This window comes from Enhydra lutris, unplaced genomic scaffold (genome assembly GCF_002288905.1).
Source record: "Enhydra lutris kenyoni isolate GAN:26980312 unplaced genomic scaffold, ASM228890v2 scaffoldscaffold24, whole genome shotgun sequence".
Classification (NCBI taxonomy): domain Eukaryota; kingdom Metazoa; phylum Chordata; class Mammalia; order Carnivora; family Mustelidae; genus Enhydra; species Enhydra lutris.
Window position 1 is genome coordinate 3,127,366 of NW_019154108.1, and position 19,329 is coordinate 3,146,694.

Here is a 19,329-nt window from a genome sequence, read left to right on the forward strand (position 1 = left end):
AGATAACAAAGTAACATTCTGCTTTTAAGGGCTTCTCACAAGATGTGAAACATTCTCGAATGTTCCCAAGTGAAACAGAACTTTTCTTGAACTCCATGTGCTAGATGGAATCAGATAATGAAAAATTAATGAGAGCCCATGGAGTTTATTTTGCTTGATGTTATCCATACTAGCATGGAAAATAAACTGCAGATAAAACTGGTACAATCCAATATCTGTTATTTTTCCTCATGTGATTATTTAAGTTTTTGTAAACACTAATTGACTCATAAAGGATATGATATTCTTCCTAAACTAATGTAGCCAACACATTCTCTTAATGATCCTATTCACATCCTATTTCCATGCTAAATCGAACTACTGCCAATGTTTAGATTACTTCTACACATAACAGTAATGATTTTCAATCGTTTGTTTTTATGTATTTTACTGACAGAATTAAATATATATTTATACCTTACTGGACATACAATTTAAATACATGAAGCACAAAAGATCTTTTCACTCCCAATGTCACCTCAAAATTCCTACCAGAACTTTAAAGTGCATAGTCAGATAGTAAAACTATAACCAAATAAAAATTGTCTTTTTGCAGCAGACACAGGCACACTGATTCGACTCAAAGCTGACCTGCTTGATCGCAGGGTTGTTGACCGCACCATTTCCCAGGATGGGAAGCAGGGATTGGAAGCAGGCTTTTGGCTCTTCAGCCCTTCTAGAGGTTTCAAGCTCCTGACACCAAGCAGTTGTTCTCAGCCAAATACTAAGCCAAACGTCAATGTATAGATCTACCTATCTTCTCACTCCTCTGTTCCTTCCCCCTTCCTCTTTATCTTCCTCTTCTAATTATTATTCTTCTTTCTCCTTTTCTCCTTCTCTAACTTGTCTTCCTTCTTCCCTTTTGTTCTTTCTTTTGCTTTCTCCTTCAGTAGGAATGACTGGAGGAGTAATATTCACTTTAAAGGACTCTTGGATCTACCCCAAATGGTCTTTCAAGAAGGGAGCATATTGGGATGCTTGGGTGGCTCTGTCGGTTAAGTGTCTGCTTTTGACTCAGGCCATGATCCCAGGGTCCTGGGAATGAAGTCCCACATTGGGCTCCTTGCTCAGTGGGGATCCTGCTTCTGCCTCTGCTTGCCTGCTCCCCCTACTTGTACACTCTCTCTCTATCTCTCTGACAAATAAATAAATAAAATCTTAAAAAAAAAAGTGAGCATATTCCCCTACATGCAATTACCCAGCCAAGCTCAATGTTACATGAGATCCAACCCCAACGTTCATTCCAGGCACCACTCAAATGTCAATTCTATACAAAAATACAATCCTTTGGCGCTCTCCCCCTCCTGTCCTGCATTTTTCTCCATGGCATCTGACATAGTCGCCATGTGTTTGTGAGTGATCTCTCCCCTCTCTAGAAGTAAGCTGTGTGAGAGCAGAAACACTGTCCATAGCTGTTTCCACAGTGCTTGGAATGATATCTGGCACCTCATAAGCAGCCAATAAATATCAGCTATTCTTGTTGAAAACAGGCATTATTCAGCCTCAATCAAATGTTCCAGACACAAAGCATTAAGTGTAAGGTGGTAAGAGACTGTTTTGCTATGGGTGGATCCTTTAAAGTATAGCTTTTATTATTATTCGGGTATGGTGAGGCCAACAGAGCAGGACATGATTGCCATCGAAAAGATGGGTTGTTACTACTCACAGATCCCAAGAGCAGGAGGCATGCCCACTCCACAAGGAGCCCCAGGGTCAGACAGGAGGCCGAGGGAAGAGAAAACATGGGCAAGAGCCTTTGTTGGTTGTGGCTTGTTTGTTTTTGTCTTTGGTTTTGGTTTTTGGTTTTTCTTTTGGCAGGGAGGTTCTGTGAGAAGGAACAGGGGAGGCAGCGTAAGCAGGTTTAGGACCAACTGGTTTGGATAATTTCTGCGGGCTCTGGGGTGTATGAGGTCATGCCTAGTTGTCTGGTACCAGAGGAGGGATGGGGGTGTGAGCTCTGGGTTGGTGGCTGTGCTTATGAAAGCCACATTCCTTGGGCCAGGTGAGTTTTTTGCTCTCTGTACAGATTAGCTAGCCCTGGGAAGGGCAGTCCCACCACAGCTAGTGGGACTCCAAGATGACAAAGCATCAAAAATACTGAATAAAGAGACATGATTAATACAGTGGTCAAATCTCCCCTGGGCTGGGGCTGGAGCGGGGAGCAGAAGTCAGACCCTAGGGAAGGGAGGGATTCCTAAAGCCAAATGACAGGGATTAAAGTGGGGTAGCAAAGCCCACTCACAAGAGCTTATGTTGGTGGCAGAGGCCACGAGAGGGCTGGAGCAGACGTACAACATGAGTGGGAGAGCCTCCTGCTATCTTAAAGCCAGAAGATTTAGTAGAAAAACTATCTGCTCTCAAGACAATTGGTTGAAAGGGGAACATCTAATGCTGGCCTTTCACACGTGGGTTATTTTGTTACTCCAAGTGAAAGTCTTGCAAAACTATGTGTACTACTACTAGGTAGAACTACTTGCAAAACTATGTGTACTACTACTAGGTAGTAGTAGTACTAGGTAGTAGTAGGTAGTAGTACACATAGTTTTGCAAGACTTTCACTTGGAGTAACAAAATAACCCACGTGTGAAAGGCCAGCATTAGATGTTCCCCTTTCAACCAATTGTCTTGAGAGCAGATTTTTCTACTAAATCTTCTGGCTTTAAGATAGCAGGAGGCTCTCCCACCCCAGGTGGTGGGTATTAGGGAGGTCAGGTAGTACATGGAGCACTGGGTGTGGTGTAAAAACAATGAATACTGTGACGCTGAAAAGAAATTTGAAAAAAAAAAACTATGTGTACTATAAACATTTTTATCTATAAAATCAATCTTTGTCTATTTGAATAAAAAATATATAAAGTCCTTTGGTCAGGATCTTTTCCTTGAGTATTTTTAAAATACATAATTCATTTTCAATTAATTTTTCCTATTCTATTGTGCTTAATAACAAAATACTGGAGGTATCACAAGTGCTTCTAACAAGGAATTAAGTGTCCCCTGAGTCCCCCACATTTTGAAGATACGGCATTCTGCCTTCCAAGTGACCATTTTATTACTACTGTGGCCTGTCAATGAAAGAAAGAAGCCTCTGGTGACCAACAAAGGTTTGTACTTCAAAAAATATGATAGTAACTTTTTCTAAGTCATTCATGCAACACACATTTATTAAGGATTTTGTGGGCTGGGCCTTGTCTTAGGTGATCAACACGTAACTTGTCTTCACAGAATTTACAGCCTGGGAGGTAAGAACAGACATTAACAAGTTTATATTTAAATTTACTCCTTTTCAGGCTGCTTACACCTCGGAGTGATAAACGTTGTTCATTTTTAGCGATTCTTTTATTTGTCTGCAAAAAATCCGATTCTGCAGGCCTGTGCATTACCATGCAGTAATCGGAAGACAGTATAATCAGAGATGGGACGCCCCATTAAAATAAACTCAAGTAGCAGGTTAGCTGTTACTGTCTGCAACAACTGCAAGAACAAGACTGAGTGTTTCATTAATATGAAATAGGAAATATTAATATTAAATAATAAATTCTGTGAAGACTGGTTAAAGTGTTTATCCCCTAACACAGGGCCCAGCCCTAGAAAATATTAATAATATTAAATATTAATTAGGTCTCTTTGCCATCATCTTGATCCGTTCCCCAGTCACTAACTGACAGCCTACTCTGGCCAAGCCATCATGCTAGAAGCTATGACAGAAAAGCCAAGTTAGAAATGGTTCCTGTGTTCAGGCAGTCACAGTCCGGAATGTAACAGAAAACTAAAAAATCTAACTTTGCTTTCGATAAACAGAAACACTCATACACATCCAGCATCTGTACTCTCAGTTACCAAAGATTTTTAGAAATTACTAGTACCTGCTATCATTTTAGAGTTTAATGAAGTATGAAAGCATAATCAATCCCCATACAATCCTTTGACATGGGTCATCACAAGATAATTACTGTAAGTTTTATTATAAAAATAAATATTCATAATATATTTATCTTTATCCTAAAGATACAGCTACAAGTTCAAGGTTTTGGGATAGATAAGTTCTTCTATTTCCGTCATTGTGAATCTGGGCCTGTGCCTGTCATCTTGTTTGGAGACAACACCCAAAGTATAAATGAAAGGACTTTAGGAATCGGAGTTTGGGCCAAGCAGCCTCCTGGCTCAAGATGCTAGAGGTCAGTGGTCCTCAGCACAATTCAGTGCAATGCCCACTTTTGATAGCAAGTGTCTTGTAAGTTTTTCTTGTGTGTATACAAAATGATTAGAAAGTCCAATTTACTAGCATTGATAAATGCTACTAGCCCCATAAAGTCAGCCCTTTGCATTGGCTTCCAGAAGTGACTGGGAATCGGTAAGAGACTCTCAGTACCTTCTCTGAACTTTTCCTCATCCTGGTAGTGAGACTTCTCAATATGCAGCTTCTCAAGCTGGACACCACAGGCATAACCCTTGATTTCTTTCTTTGCCTCATGCATTAGTTTGCTAGAGATGCCATAACAGGATACCAAGCCTGAGTGGCTTAAACAAAAGAAATGCATTTTCTCACAATTCTGGAGCCTATAGGCACAATATGCAGGTGTCAGCAGCGTTGTTTTCTTGTTGATGATGACTTTTTCCTCCCTGTGTCTTCACATGGTCCTTCCTCTGCGTGTGGCTGTGTTCACGTTCCCTCTCCTTATAAGGACACCAGTCCTATCGGATTGGGTCTACCCTAAGACCTCATTTGAACTTAAACATCTCTTTAAAGACCTGATTTCCAACCACAGTCACATTCTGAGGTATGTGCATTAGAACTTCAACACAGGAAATTGGGGAAGACACAGTTCAGCCCCTGACCCCTCACCACCTGACTGTGCACAGTGTCAGCGAATGTTTTCGCTTCCCTCTACCTCCACAGCCTCTACCTCCACCATTCAGTCTCCCCTGTGGTTCCAGGAGCCTCCTACATCATGTCTCTGCTTCCGTTCCTGCACCTTCCACTTCCTGTGCACCAGCAGGAGTGATCTTTCTCAAGCGCGAACGGGATCTTGTCACTGCCATGCTTCGACCCTTACAGTGGTTAACCATTGCAAGTAGTACAAAACCCAAGTCCCACCATGACCTACAAGATCCCACTCTACCTTCAACCCCATCTGATACCTTTCTCCTCCTTTTCTTTGTTCCCGTAAGCCTTCTTTCACCCTACACTCATTCCCATTTGAGAGCATTTGTTCTCTCTCTCTGCCTGAAATGCTGTATCCCAAGATTTCTGTGTAGCTAGCACTTTCTTATATTCCGATTTCAATTCCCATAGGACAATCCCAAAATGAGATGTCTTCCCTGGCCACCCAGTTCACATCAGCACAACTCTCTTTCAGATCATCCTATTTTATGTCCTTCTTGGCACTTTTATTTCTGAAATCATCTTATTCAATTTTTTACTTGTTTATTCTCTTTTTTAAAATTTGTATTCAATTAACATATAGTATATTATTAATTTCAGAGGTAGAGCTCAGTGATTCATCAGTCGTATATAACACCCAGTAATCTTTACACCGTGTGCCCTCCTCAAGGCCCATCACCCCCTCCCCTCATCCCCTCACCCTCTCCCCTCCAGCAATCCTCAGTTTGCTTCCTATAATTGAGTCTCTTATAGTTTGTCTCCTTCTCTAATGTCATCTGGTTTTATTTTTCCCTATGATCCTTTGTTGTGTTTCTTAAATTCCACATATGAGTGAGATCATATGATAACTGTCTTTCTCTGATTGACTTGTTTTGCTTAGCATAATTATCTATCATCCCCTTTCTCATTCACAACTAGGATCTGAACATAAATACTGCCTGTTTTATTCTCCACAGTATCCTCAGTGCCTTTGCATATAGTGAACTGTTAGAGAATACTTATTAAAGTAATCAATAAATCTGCATGTATATTGACTACACACATTAATATACATTCTTAATACATATTCATTTAAATAAAATTATTTAATATGTTCCTTTTAAAGTCATTTTTACTCAGTAAAATAAATAATATTGTTCATTACTAACCCTCAAATTGTCATATATTCATTATGTAAAATGATACTTCCATTGGCATTTGGGTAACACAAAACAAATTTACTTTTGTTGCTCCTAAGTATTATGGTTGCCTTTCATCAAGGAGACTAGCATCCAAATCAACCTACCATAACAAATTATGTCAATAATTAATATTAAATCAACGAATCTTAGGTGTTTTTTAAACACCTTCAAATATCCAATCTACTATTCTTGAAAGAAGGTTTAAAATATGTAGAATGATAGACCAGGGTAAAGACAAATTTGCACTGTACTTGACTCATTCACATTTATAAAAGTAATTGGGAATACTTAGAAGTTTATCTTCTTGAAACAATCCCTTTTTTCACAATTATAGCAAACTGAAGACATTACTCATTTTGATACTATTTGAGGGTTAAAAGTCAACTAATGAAAGGAAACCCATATTCCTAAATCATGTGGCAAATCAGATGCTGGCTGAGGTCCAGGGGCACATGATTAACCTGGTTCACTATTCTCACCATCTTTAGCAGATATCCTCTGCGTTCTCCAAGCCCCTTCAAGTTGACCTTGTCCTTTTCTTAAGAAGAGCATGTAAGGCGGCCAGGACATGCTCCCCGCCCACATCACAGAAGAGGAAATACACAGGAAGGAGTGGTACATCCAGAGATCTTCCAGTTCCCTGGCGGGGTGTGGGCTAATCCTCACCACAAAGCATCGGAGGGAAGCACCTACAATCTAGAAACCATCTCTCTCTCTCTTGACAGTTTCCTTGGGTTAAGATAACACTATTTAGGGGCGCCTGGGTGGCTCAGTCTCTTAAGCCTCTGCCTTCAGCTCAGGTCATGATCTCAGGGTCCTGGGATCGAGCCCTACATCGTCCTCCTTGGCTTATGCTCTCTCTTGCTCACGGTCACTCTCAAATAAAATTTTAAAATCTTTTTGTAAAAAAGATAACACTCTTTAATAAAGGAAGTTCTGACTATGATTTCTAATCTTTAGATGGTGCCTACACTGCTCGAACATTTTCCTGTAGCCATTTGTCTCTATTATATTCACAGCTTCTCACACTCAGTTATCATTTTAAGTTTGGTTGAAGCGCTGAAGATAAAGAGCTCGCTAAGTTGGAAACATAAGCTGGTCGGGATAATTGCCTATTTCTGATTGCCAAAAGGATTATGCTGTAATACTATAACCGATGTGGAAACCCATAGCCTCCTGCATGTTGTGTAACTGGGTGGGTGTCCGACAAACAGAGATTTCAATTCTGGTTGAGTCCACGACACAGGGATGTAGAAAGCCTAAGGTACTCCCTGACATTGAAAAAACCATGGCGGTAATGAGGCTTTACTTAGAAGTTACGGGCTTGTCCTTTGGCTTTTGGGCTGCTTAGAATGTTTTCTGTGTCACTGAAATATCCACTGCTTTCATCTTTCTTCTGCTTTCACATCAATCCCAATAAACGATCTGTAATTCACTTTTTTAAGATTTATTTATTTATTTATTTGACAGACAGAGCTCACAAGTAGGCAGGGAGGCAGGCAGGGGTGTGGGGAAGCAGGCTTCCTGCTAAGCAGGGAGCCTGATGTGGGGCTCGATCCCACGACCCTGAGATCATGACCTGAGCCAAAGGCAGAGGCTTAACCCACTGAGCCACCCAGGCGCCCCTGAAATTCACTCTTAATAAAGATTTCTGAAAACATAACCTCTCCTATGGAGAGTATATGTCATCTCTCTTCTGGGTTACTGGTCCTCTAACTCTTGATACAGGGGAAGCTAGGACATCCGCTATAGGCTGGTGTAAAGGGAACAAATCCCCCAAATCATGCAGGCCACAGGCTTAAGTACCTAAGCAGCTGGTCCCAGGACTAACATCACAGAAAGGTGGCCAGTGATTAAAAAAAAAAATTCCAGTTTGCAACTTAGATCAGCATCTCGTTGATATCCATGAAAAGCACAAGTTGGTTTTTTGGTCTTAGCAATAACAAGGACAAGATGGTGAGTCTCTAGGTAGTGGCAGTAGTCAAATTCTTACAGACATTTCTGGAAGAACACGGTGACTCCAGATGGCCCATCCATTTAGAGTCCCACCAGAAGCAAATGGCATGTCGGAGAGATTCCGCATCTGATTGAAGAGGAGAGGACATTGCCAAGAACCAGACAATATCAGAGCCCCAATCGAGTGGCCTAAGGATCAGAACAGAAGTTCAGCTCTGATTTCAAAGTGAAAGAGGGTAAAGGTCCAGTCATAGAGAATGGGTGTGTTAGTCCAGGGTTCTTCCAGAAGGAGAAGCCAAGACAGGACTAACCCAGCCAGGATTTTACCAGGAGAAAGCCTAATAGGATTTTACTAGGAGAAAGCCTACCTGTGAACGGTAACAGGGAGACAGCAGGGAGACAGGAACAGCCGTCAGGTAGGGAGGTAGGTCTGCACAAAGCAGAGGGAGGACAGCTGGCTGAAGAGTCCTGCGCCGCTGAGCAGTCTAAGAAAGGTGTGTCGAGGCCAGGACCTGGGAGAATTGCAGACCCAAAGTTGGGTATCAGATGAGTTCTGTGTCTAAAAGGAATAGACGTGTTCAGTGTCCCTGCCGCCCTCAGTGACCAGCTGCGACCAGCGCAAACAAGCATGCATGGCCTCAGTTTAAAGGCAGTGTGCAGTGAGCAGCTTGGGTCCTTGGACGGTGACGCCGCCCGTAGTTGGAAATCTGCGCTTTCTCATGGCTATGGAGGGCCCAGGGCAGCAGGACTTCTCAAAAGGCTTGGTGAGGAGACCAGTGAAGAGCTTCTGTTGGACACTAGTATTACTAAAGCAAGACTCACCCCAGACGCTGCAGCTGGCCAGTGTGAGCTTCCCCCCCGGCGGTGGACTGGCTCAAGGATCGGCTCAAAGAGCAGCAGCAAAATCAACAGATGGAAAGTTCTCTGTGTATAGGCAAACAGGAGCCTCTAGGGGAAGGTGTAACTGGAAAATATTAATCCTCCTTTCCCAAACGTATAAAAATTAAAGGGAGGCACTAAACTATCAAGTTAAGACCCAGAGCTTTCAAATAAGGAAATAATAACTTCTTGAAAATTTTCCAACAAGATAATGGCAAACTCCTATCTAAGTGTGTGTCCCTTGCACCCTCAGATAACACTCGTCCTGTCCAGTGTTCCATGTTATTCAGTAACATTTCATGTTATCCCCCGACCTCTTCTCAGTCTTCTCCTGCAGAACAATAAACATAATACAGGAGGCAACATAATCTGCTTCGTTCTCAGACTGCTGATCTGCTGCAAATAGCATTTCGGTGCTAACGCTTCCAGCTCCAAAAACATTATTCTGTTTTCCAGTCCAAAAGTCTCAGTAAAAATGATAATATTTAGGATAGAATTCATCGCAATTATTAAATGTTTATTACATGCTAGAGTCTATCCCAGGCCCTAGGGATCTACCAGTGAATCAGATAGAAATGGTCCCTACTATTACAAAGGTTGCATTCTATTGGAGGAAAACAATCAATAAAAAAAATATATAAGGGGCTCCTGGGTGGTTCATTGGGTTAAGCCTCTGCCTTCGGCTCAGGTCATGATCTCAGGGTCCTGGGATCGAGTCCCACATTGGGCTCTCTGCTCGGCAGGGAACCTGCTTCCCCCTCTATCTCAGCCTGCTTCTCTACCTGCTTGAGATCTCTCTCTCTGTGTCAAATAAATAAGTAAAATCTTTTAAAATATATATATATACACAAATTAATTGTTTAAATATCATAGAATAATAGAAAATAAAGAATATAATAATTAAAATATTTCATCTCATATTTCATGTTATTATACTTCTGGTATTATCATTATATATTATATGTAATATTCTGTTTCTTAATATTTTATTTATTTATTTGACAGAGAGAGAGATCACAAGTAGGCAGAGAGGCAGGCAGAGGGAGAGGGAGAAGCAGGCTCCCCGCTGAGCAGAGTCTCCAATGCGGGACTTGATCCCAGGACCATGAGACCATGACCTGAGCCGAGGGCAGAGGCTTAACCCACTGAGCCACCCAGATACCCCTATATGTAATATTCTTTTAAAGAATAAAAGAAAGACTGGAAAGAAGAATAAAGGGCAAAGAAAGTGATCTGGTCCAGTCCTCTAGCTTTAGTGACACAGGAAATACGCAATGTTGATGGTGACCAACCCCAACAACCCCACCAGAGTAATGCATGCACTTGTCTCAATCTCTCCCCTCCACTGCCACTCTTCTCTGCACAGACACATCCATGAGAGATGACCTATGAATGCTGGAACCATAGTGCCTCCTTTGTCCCCACATCTCCTGTGACTCCTCAATAGCTCATTATCAAGTTATTCACACTGAATCCCCGGTGCCCACAGCTGGACTTGCCATGTAGTAGGCATATGTATTTTAATGAATGACTGAATGAGTTAGGGAATGGATTTAACTGAATTGAAGAGCAGCCTGGGGAAACCAGGCTTGGCTGATACCAGGGGTTTTCAGCCATGGGGACGCCTTTGGTTAAGCAGTAAGTCATCTTTGTGGAGGGACTGACCTAATCTCCAACTCAAGAACCTTCTCGGCATCTAACTCACCACCTTTCCCACTGCCCCCTCAGCCATGTCAGAAGGAAAACGTATGCCAAAATCCCATGGATTTAAGTGGATTCATAACCCGAAATTAGTTTCACATAACACAATAGATGTAGAGAATGTGTTTTGCAACCAATTCTAATGACCAAAAAAAAAAAAAAAAAAAATTGGCATGGACATGCCTGAAAAGGAAAACATAGTGTATTATATGCAAAACAAAGGAAGAATGGGCCCAAGCATTCCTGTGGAAAGACATGACGTCTGTTCCAAATCTTGTGGTACAGATAGTACCCAGGCAGATAGTTAATCACTGTTCTGTGTCACAAATAAGGAAACACTTAGAAAGGGGTCATCAGGTTAAATCCACATTTATTTACGGAGCTCCTGGTGAATACCCAGCTCTCCACTAGGTGCTGATGAAGATAAAATTAAAAGTACACATGATAGGAAATAAGAAATCTCTCTGCACAGGTCATTAACATTCATGAGACCATTAGCAGACAATCCCTGGAAGTCTGCAACATTGAGCAGTGTGAGATACAGTGTTTGTTCTCTGGGAGCCCAGAAGCAGTGAGTGCAGGGGTTAGGAAGCCTTCTTGGGGACAGTAAAGTTTGTTCTGGGTCTTGATAAGACCATACAAGTCTTATCCGTATAAGACTTGTATGGACAAAATGAAAGTGGAAGGGCCCCCACCCCCAGCATCAGGAAGAGGAGAAAGAATGTGGTATGCGTGATGGGCATTCAGGTGTTAGACATCCCGGCAGGCAGGGTATGTGCAGAGAAATGATGAGAACAGTGTGAATGCCAGTGGGGTGAGGCTGTCACTCCCAAAAGAGAGGCTCAACATGACAGGTGGATTAGGAAGGTTAATTTCCCCGATACTATCTGAAGTCCCAATCGCTGAGAAAGACAAAGAAACGTACCGCTACAGCGACAAGGATCAAGTAGAGCTAATGTTCACTGTTGAGCAGGGCAGTGTCAAGAAAGGGAAGCAGTCACTGGACAGAGGAAAAGGGATCCTGCCCTTCTGTCCCTTTAGCCTTCCTCCCATGGCCCAGGGCATCCTCCCGGCCAATGAGAGGGATCACTGCAAAGTGATGTACTATCTGATCTGCTATTGGTGGAAGCTTCAGGAAAGGAAAGTCTAAATCTTTTTCCCTGTCTCCCTCCTTCTGTCCCTGGGATAAGACAGAACCAGTGAGGCATGGGCCCAGACAAGCGTGTACAGGAGTATGTCTGCAGTAAGAACAGTCCTGGAGATGTGACAGAATGAAGCCAGAGATCCAGAAATAGTAGGAAATCAAGATCTCTGCATACAGTTGCAGATGCTCAAAAACTCCCTTAAATCTAGCAAAATGCAATAATGAGAATTACAAGATATTACATGATACGGAAAATATCCCCAGAGCCTCATGCATTCTGCAATAATCATCTTGTCTGGCAAGCACCAGGCTTCCCACACTCTACCAGGAGGTCCAAAGTAAATTCTTTCATCCCTCCAAAACCCTAGTCTGCTGCCCAGCGAAGCCAAGTTATAGGCACCCTGTGCAAACCACTCCTGCTCAGTTTGGTACCCAAACCACAGACTACTTATGGAATTCGAAAACTGGGGAGTCAAAGTCCAGAAAAAGTCCAAGAGCCTGACCAGGTAGTTGCTGTTGTCCCATCATCTTGTAACAAACTTAATCACCTCGAAGGGAGAAGCGGATTTTACAACCCTCCTAAATTCTTTGCAGCCCCTTAAGGAGGCAGAACTCTGTATTTCCAAAGCACACTAGAATCCCCAAGTAGCTAATCAGCCATTTAATAAAAATATACTTATTGAACACCAGCTATGGGCTTAGCAGTGCCCTAGGTGGAAGAATAGGAAGATCTTTGGTCTTTGAGGTAAAGGAGCTCACCACCTAATGGTTGAAACAGGGCACAGTTAAAGAATAATTTAGAACGAAAACATACAAATGACCCACAGTTACTGGAAAGGTACTCAGCATCACCAATCATCAAGGAAACGCAAATCAAAACCACGGTAAGACTTACCTCCCTCCTATCAGAATGGTTTATGAAAAAGACAAATAATAAATATTGGTAAAGATGTAGAGAAAAGGGGGCCCCTGGCCATGGCTGGTGGGCATTTAAGTTGGTGTGGCCACTCTGGAAAACAGTATGGAGATGCCTCAAAAAAGTAAAAATAGAACTACCCTATGATCTAGCAATTGCACTTCCCGGTATTTGCCCAAGGAAAACAAAACAGTAATTTGAAAAGATACACACCCCCATGTTCACTGCAGCATTATTTACAATAGCCAAGATATGGAAACAATCTAAGGTCCCCTGACGAATGAGTGGATAAAGAAAACGTGGTATCTATAAATACAATCAAATATTATTCAGCTATAAAAAAGAATGAAATTTTGCCACTTGTGACAATATGGCTCAAACATGAGGGCATGATGCTAAGTGAAATAAGTTATAGAGAGAAAGACCAATACCATGATCTCATTTAGATGTGCAACCTTAAAGAATAAAAACAATTACCAAAAAAACCCCAAGCTCATAGACACAGAGAACAGATTGGCAGTTGCTGGAGGTAAGGAATAAGAAGCAGGGAAAATGGGTGAAGGGGTCAAAAGGTACAAATTTCCAGGGATAAAAAAAATAAGCTATAAGTATGTAATACACAGCATGGTGACTTTAGCTAATAATACTGTATCATAGATGTGAAAGTTGCTGAGAGTAAATGTTTCAAGTTCTCATTATAAGAAAAAATTTTTGAAACTGACAGATGTTAACTAGATTTATTGTGATGATCATTTTGCAATATATAAAAATATTACACCGTAGCATATACCTGAAACCAATATAATGTTATATTTCAATTATGCGTTAATTTTTTTTAAAAAGTATACTTCTTACAGTAAAAAAAATAAGTTTAGAATGCTATAAAACTGACTAGAAAAAGATCAGGAGGTCAGAAAAGAAAGAGTCTGGTGGAAACTGGAATTTTGGGAAAAGCTACTCACAACATCACCACCCACATAAGTGTCAAACCCTAAGCATGCTGGGAAACAAGCCTAATTGGAAACATTTGCTCTGAGTCACAGCCTTGGGGAAACAATTAGGGAAAAATATGTTTGCATTGTGTAAGAAAATGGTTCATCTTGGTAGACTTGTCTTTTAAAGTAGAACATCTCAGGGGCACCTGCGTGGCTCAGTGGGTTAAGCCTCCGCCTTCGGCTGAGGTCAAGGTCCTGGAATAGAGCCCCACATCAGGCTCTCTGCTCAGCAAGGAGCCTGCTTCCCCCTCTCTCTCTCTGCCTGCCTCTCTGCCTACTTGTGATCTCTGTCTGTCAAATAAATAAATAAAATCTTAAAAAAAAAAAAAAGTAGAACAGCTCAATAAGTAAAATTGAGTCTTACAGAAGACTATTCCGCACTTACACTGTGCGTAGTTTCCAGAAAACAGACCCTGATCTAAGACAGGAGCCACCAGAAAGAGAGCCAGCCATATTTGTAGAGGCTGAATGGGCTTCGGGGATGCGATCTGAACTGGGGTAAGAGCATCTCTTATAATAAGTAAGGGGACCAGATCACTTCTCAATTAAGCCCGACCACTTCTGCGAGTGAGAGAGGGCACCAGTAATGAAGATGCCACAGCCGTTCCGAGACGGTGCCGAGTAAACCAGGATGCTTGGCCACTCTGCTTATGGAAAATACTCTCTCGACCCACCTGACCTTGCTCCCACGGTCAAAATTCCACCGTTAGAAATACATTCCTTTGGTTTAAGACACTAATGTCTCTTAAAAGCCAAATTGCCCTTTCCTGAGTTGCTTATCAAGCCTTTCTCAGTCATTCACCACTAGCCTGTTTTTCAGATCCCTTGCAAAGAGACATCATCACCCGGAGAGAAGGCTTGGAAGGTTCAGAGGGGAGGTAAACCTTCCCCTGACTCACGCGCTCCTCCCCCCAGCCACATGCTCCTCCCCTGACTCATACGCTCCTCCCCCGTCACACGCTCCTCCCCCTGACTCACACGCTCCTCCCCCGTCACACGCTCCTCCCCGACTCACACGCTCCTCCCCCCGTCACACGCTCCTCCCCCCGACTCACACGCTCCTCCCCCCGACTCACACCCCCCTCGCGCTCTTCCAGGTGCGTGCTCACCCTCCCTGTGCGCTCTCACGGGCGTGTGCGTTGCTCCCGCGGTCCCTGGGACTGACGGGCTTTTCCTCTCTCTCTCTCTCCACTTTTTCTTCTCATGCTTCAAGACAAACAGTGATGCAAACCTTCCTCCAGCCCCTTCCCGCAGGGTAAACGCGTTGCCCTTCTGAGTTTGAGCCTTTCATAAGCCCCTGCCGCAGTGCGGGTCACCGTCAGAACGGTACCCGCAGCAGCGATGTGTGCGGCCTGTGTCCGTCCTTACGTCCTGCCGTGGTGCCCGACCTAACAAATGCTCGGGGCACGTCCACAGCTTCCCCTACTCGTGCTCCCCTCGAGAGGAGCCGGCAAAGCGTCACGGTCCCAGCACCCGTTCGCTGCGTGACCCTGTGCGTCCGAAACTAAGTCTCGGGTGTTCCCGTGTAGCGTCGAGGGAGCAGTTAGCTGACTCCCCGGGTCCTTACAGAAGTAAACCAAATAACGTGTCTGAAACGCTTAGCCCGCTGCCGGGTACAGAGGAGGGAACAGTCAACACGAACGACGGCGGTTATCACAGCGGTAAAGCCCAACGCTCGCTCAGCACGGCGGGGAGCATTTTGCCTGCTGTGTCCTGGAGTCGGAGACGATGCACTCCTCGGGCCGGCGCCCTGCCCCCTCTTGTTGTCGCATCCCAATGCCTCAGCCAGCGCCTGGCACACGGTAAGGGCCCGGTTAATATTTGTGGGACAACCCTCTGGAGGAGTGTCTTCTCCATGCTTTCCGAAGTCGGTGTTCTCTGACACTAGTTTCATAAGCTATTAGAGAAGACACACCATGAAGACATAAACGTTTGCTGGTTTAATTAACTTGAACAGCTCCGTTTCTTCCTTAGTAAATTGAGAATCACGGTCATGATTATCCTACAAGGGTGTTAGGAGATAACGAACGGGAGGATAACACTTTCTAAATAGTTGTTGGCAGTCTACGTATGTTCCTTGATCTCAATCTGATCTTCAACCAGTTCTTGGAAAGTCTAGTGTGAACCTCAGGCTGCTGTCGCCTCAGTGGTTTGAGCTACAAAAAAACAGCAGGGTTCTCGGAGGACATGGAGAGCTGGGACCAACCAGGAGATAGACTCCCTGCTGGTGGGGAGGGGGAGGAGCCCTGGGAATACCTTCTCCCTGGTCTGAACCCATTTCTGCCTCCTGGTCCTCCATCACGCCCAGGGTCACAGCTGAAGAGGCAGCTCCAGCGCACTTTGAAAAATGTTCTCCGGTTTCTGTCTTGCTCACTTTAATCTATCACATAACTCTGGGGACATTATCATGCATCTGATTAAGTACCTGAAGTACCCGCACTTGTATCCCCAAAGGTGCTGTGGGAACTTAGAGGGAAAGACCCCCGAGCTCATAACTTTCCTGATCACTTTCAAGTAATAGACATTTCTGCAGTCTTGTTAGGTCACAACTACACTCTTAATTCAGAAAATGGAAGATCTGGTCTCCCATGTGAAGATCAAAAACTTGGACTTCATTTAAAGTTCTGATCTTTTCTCTAGTACCTCCACCTAGGTCTGATGCCAAGGGAGCATAAGGTCCTGGAAGGGGGCCTGAAGCTTTTTTTTTTTTAAACCACTTTATGCTTCCACTCTACCTCCCCATGATGCCAACGGGAGAGGCTTCTGAAGCTCCCAGGAAGGCCAGGAAGGGAGTAGGAGGGAAGGGAAAGATAGGTTAAAAAAAAAAAAGCGCTGAGCAGGGGGTGGGGTGGGGTGGCTGGAGATCTAGTTTCATTGGTATTATTATATTGCAGCTTCCAGGTCTCTGGGCGGGCACATGTTTATAACTAGTTCTTACTTGTATGGATGCCTTGGCTTATATATCAGGGGCCCCAAACAATGGTGACCTCTCCCCAGTAGCTCTCTTGACCCAGAAGAATGGACCCTATCCTGGCAGACACTTCTGTAGCCCTAATAGACAGGACCTAATATGGCCCCATATTAGCTCTCTTTTGGCGAATCACATCGGGCCCCCCAGGACACCCTTATATATGCTTTGTTTCAATAAACTCTGGGGTTCTGGCCAAACGCAAGACAAATGCAACGCCCTATCACAGTTAGCCAGCCCAAATCCCATCCTCTCGATTTCCCAGGCAAGATGAGGTAGACCAAAATTCCACAGGGCCCCTATACTGCTCTCCAGGTGGTGGGATTGAGCCCCACAACATGTTTGTCTAAAGAAGCAGGTCTTTTGATTCCACTTCTTTGACGGAAAATGACACACAACACACCAACAGCTCTTCCCAAAGACACCGACTCCAAAGATTCTCTCTCATGTTCCACGCTCTTGACTCTTACATTCTCAGTTCTATCAGCTGCAACTTCCCATTTTCAAATGCTCTCGGCAGCAAACTAAGTCCACTTCTTGACAACTGGATGTCAAACAAGAAATCCTCTTGAGCAATTTCAATGCATTTGTGTCATCGCTGGCTTTTATTTCTGCTTTTGAAAAGGTTTACTGAGGCTTACTCAGTGAATTAAGAGAGTCGTGGAATGTTGAAAGGACTTCAGTAATTATGTAGTTCAGTTTGTGCATTTTACAGAGGAGAGATCTGAAGGCCAGTAAGAATTACCACAAAATACACAACCAGGAGAATAAATCGCTAAGGACTTACTGTGTTACTACTGGAGAAGAACAGAGAATGTTGGGTGGTCTAAGAATACAGGAATGGCTTCCACTTAACACCACATAAACCACTGGTCTAGACAGTACCTAGTGACACTTGGCACATTGTTCCCACCCCCCTTTGGGTTCCCTCCTCCAGCACAAGGACAAGAAAGCTAAAAACTATATTCCTAAGACTTCCTCGCAGTTAGGGTTTGGATGCGATTTAGGTTTTTCCAGGGAGATAGATACCTGGGCTTGGAAGGCAAAGGGAAGCAGAGGCTGAGTTTCTGTGACTGTGTTGATCCATAATCATTTTCCAACAGGTGTGTTTACATCAGCCGAACTCTACATCCCACTCCCTGCAGGTGTTGGGGTGGCAACAGCACTTCCCGTCTCCATCGAACGGTAGCTCCAGAGGTGTAATCTTATAAGGCCGGTGGCAGGTGCACCCTGGTTTTTGCTCCTGGGGTCCTTCCATCTGCTGCATGAACCTAATTCCTGTACTAAGTCCCTTTCTTTGTGAAATAGAACGGTTACTGCTGTCTGCACTAAATCAAGAGTGATATGCATATAAATCACAGCATAAAATTCAAAGTTGGAAGGACCTTCTTTGAGGCATCAAGCCTATAATCCATCAACAGGTTCCCAAACATCTATTGCCTAAATCTCTCTTATGTCTCTCTATTCTCCATTCCCCTGACACTACTCTACTCTAGACCCTCAGCTTCTCTGTTCTAGACTATTGAAATTAAGTCCTGGTACTCCTGATTCTAACCACTATCCATATGAATCTAGCTGCCTAGCTAGACATCTGTTCTGCCTAGCTTCCATATGGATCTGATCTTTTCTGATCTTGTCACTTCCTTGCTCAGAATTCTTGAATGGAACACGATAACGTAGAAGATGGTATCCAACCCATTGAGGGCAGCACTTCAATATCCTTCAGAATCTGGGCTCTCCATGTCCCATTTACCTTCTGCTATCCCCATTACCTATGGCTCCAGCAACACAGAACTAATTGTAGCTCAATCTATCAAGTTCTTGTACTTTTCTGTGAATTTGCACATAGTTTTTCTCTCTGCCTGTCATGTGTTCCTTGCTCCTTGACTACCTGGCAGCCTCTATTCTTCCTTCAAAACTCAGTGCTCTTCTCACTTCCTCTTGAAGCCTCTCTTAGTCTTCTCTCAGGAGGACTCACGCTCCCACCTGAGGGCTGGCACTCACTAAATCAAACCTCCATTGCGACATCAATCATCTCTCACCATTAGACCATCTGCTTCTGGATGGACAGCACTGGGACTTTTCGTCTTTGCATCCCCAAGAGACTACTATAACACATAACGTGGTAAGTACTCAGAAAAAGGGAGGGAGGGAGGGAGGAAGGGCAGAAGGAAAGGTGGGAAGCAGTGGCAGGGACCCAGAGACAAGACTCAGTGGCTTTATGGTTCTGTCCTCTGAGTTCACTAGTTTTACAAACTCAACATCTCCGAGTGTTAACTCAGCTCCTCACATCATGCCCTCCTACGTTTTCAGAAAATTGAGGGTTCTTTTCACAATTAGCCTAACAAACAGTCCAGGTGCACAGCCTCTGTTTATATACTCTGTAGTTCCAAAGCAAAAATTAATAAAAGAGCCATTGTTCCTTTAATCTCCCAGAGGTTTCACCTTACAGCTTCGGTGAGCAGTATCAGTTACTTTTATTTTTTGGAACCAGAACCAGGGACCTCATTCTTGCCCTTCCTGTCCCTTTCTTCCTCTGCTCCCCATCACCTCCCCTGGTCTGCTATCCCTACCGCACCCAGTCCTTCTCTTCCAGGTTTTACCAGGGCTCTACGCCATGAAATATACAAGGAAAAGGGAGTTTTTACTTTAAGACTAATAACTCCTC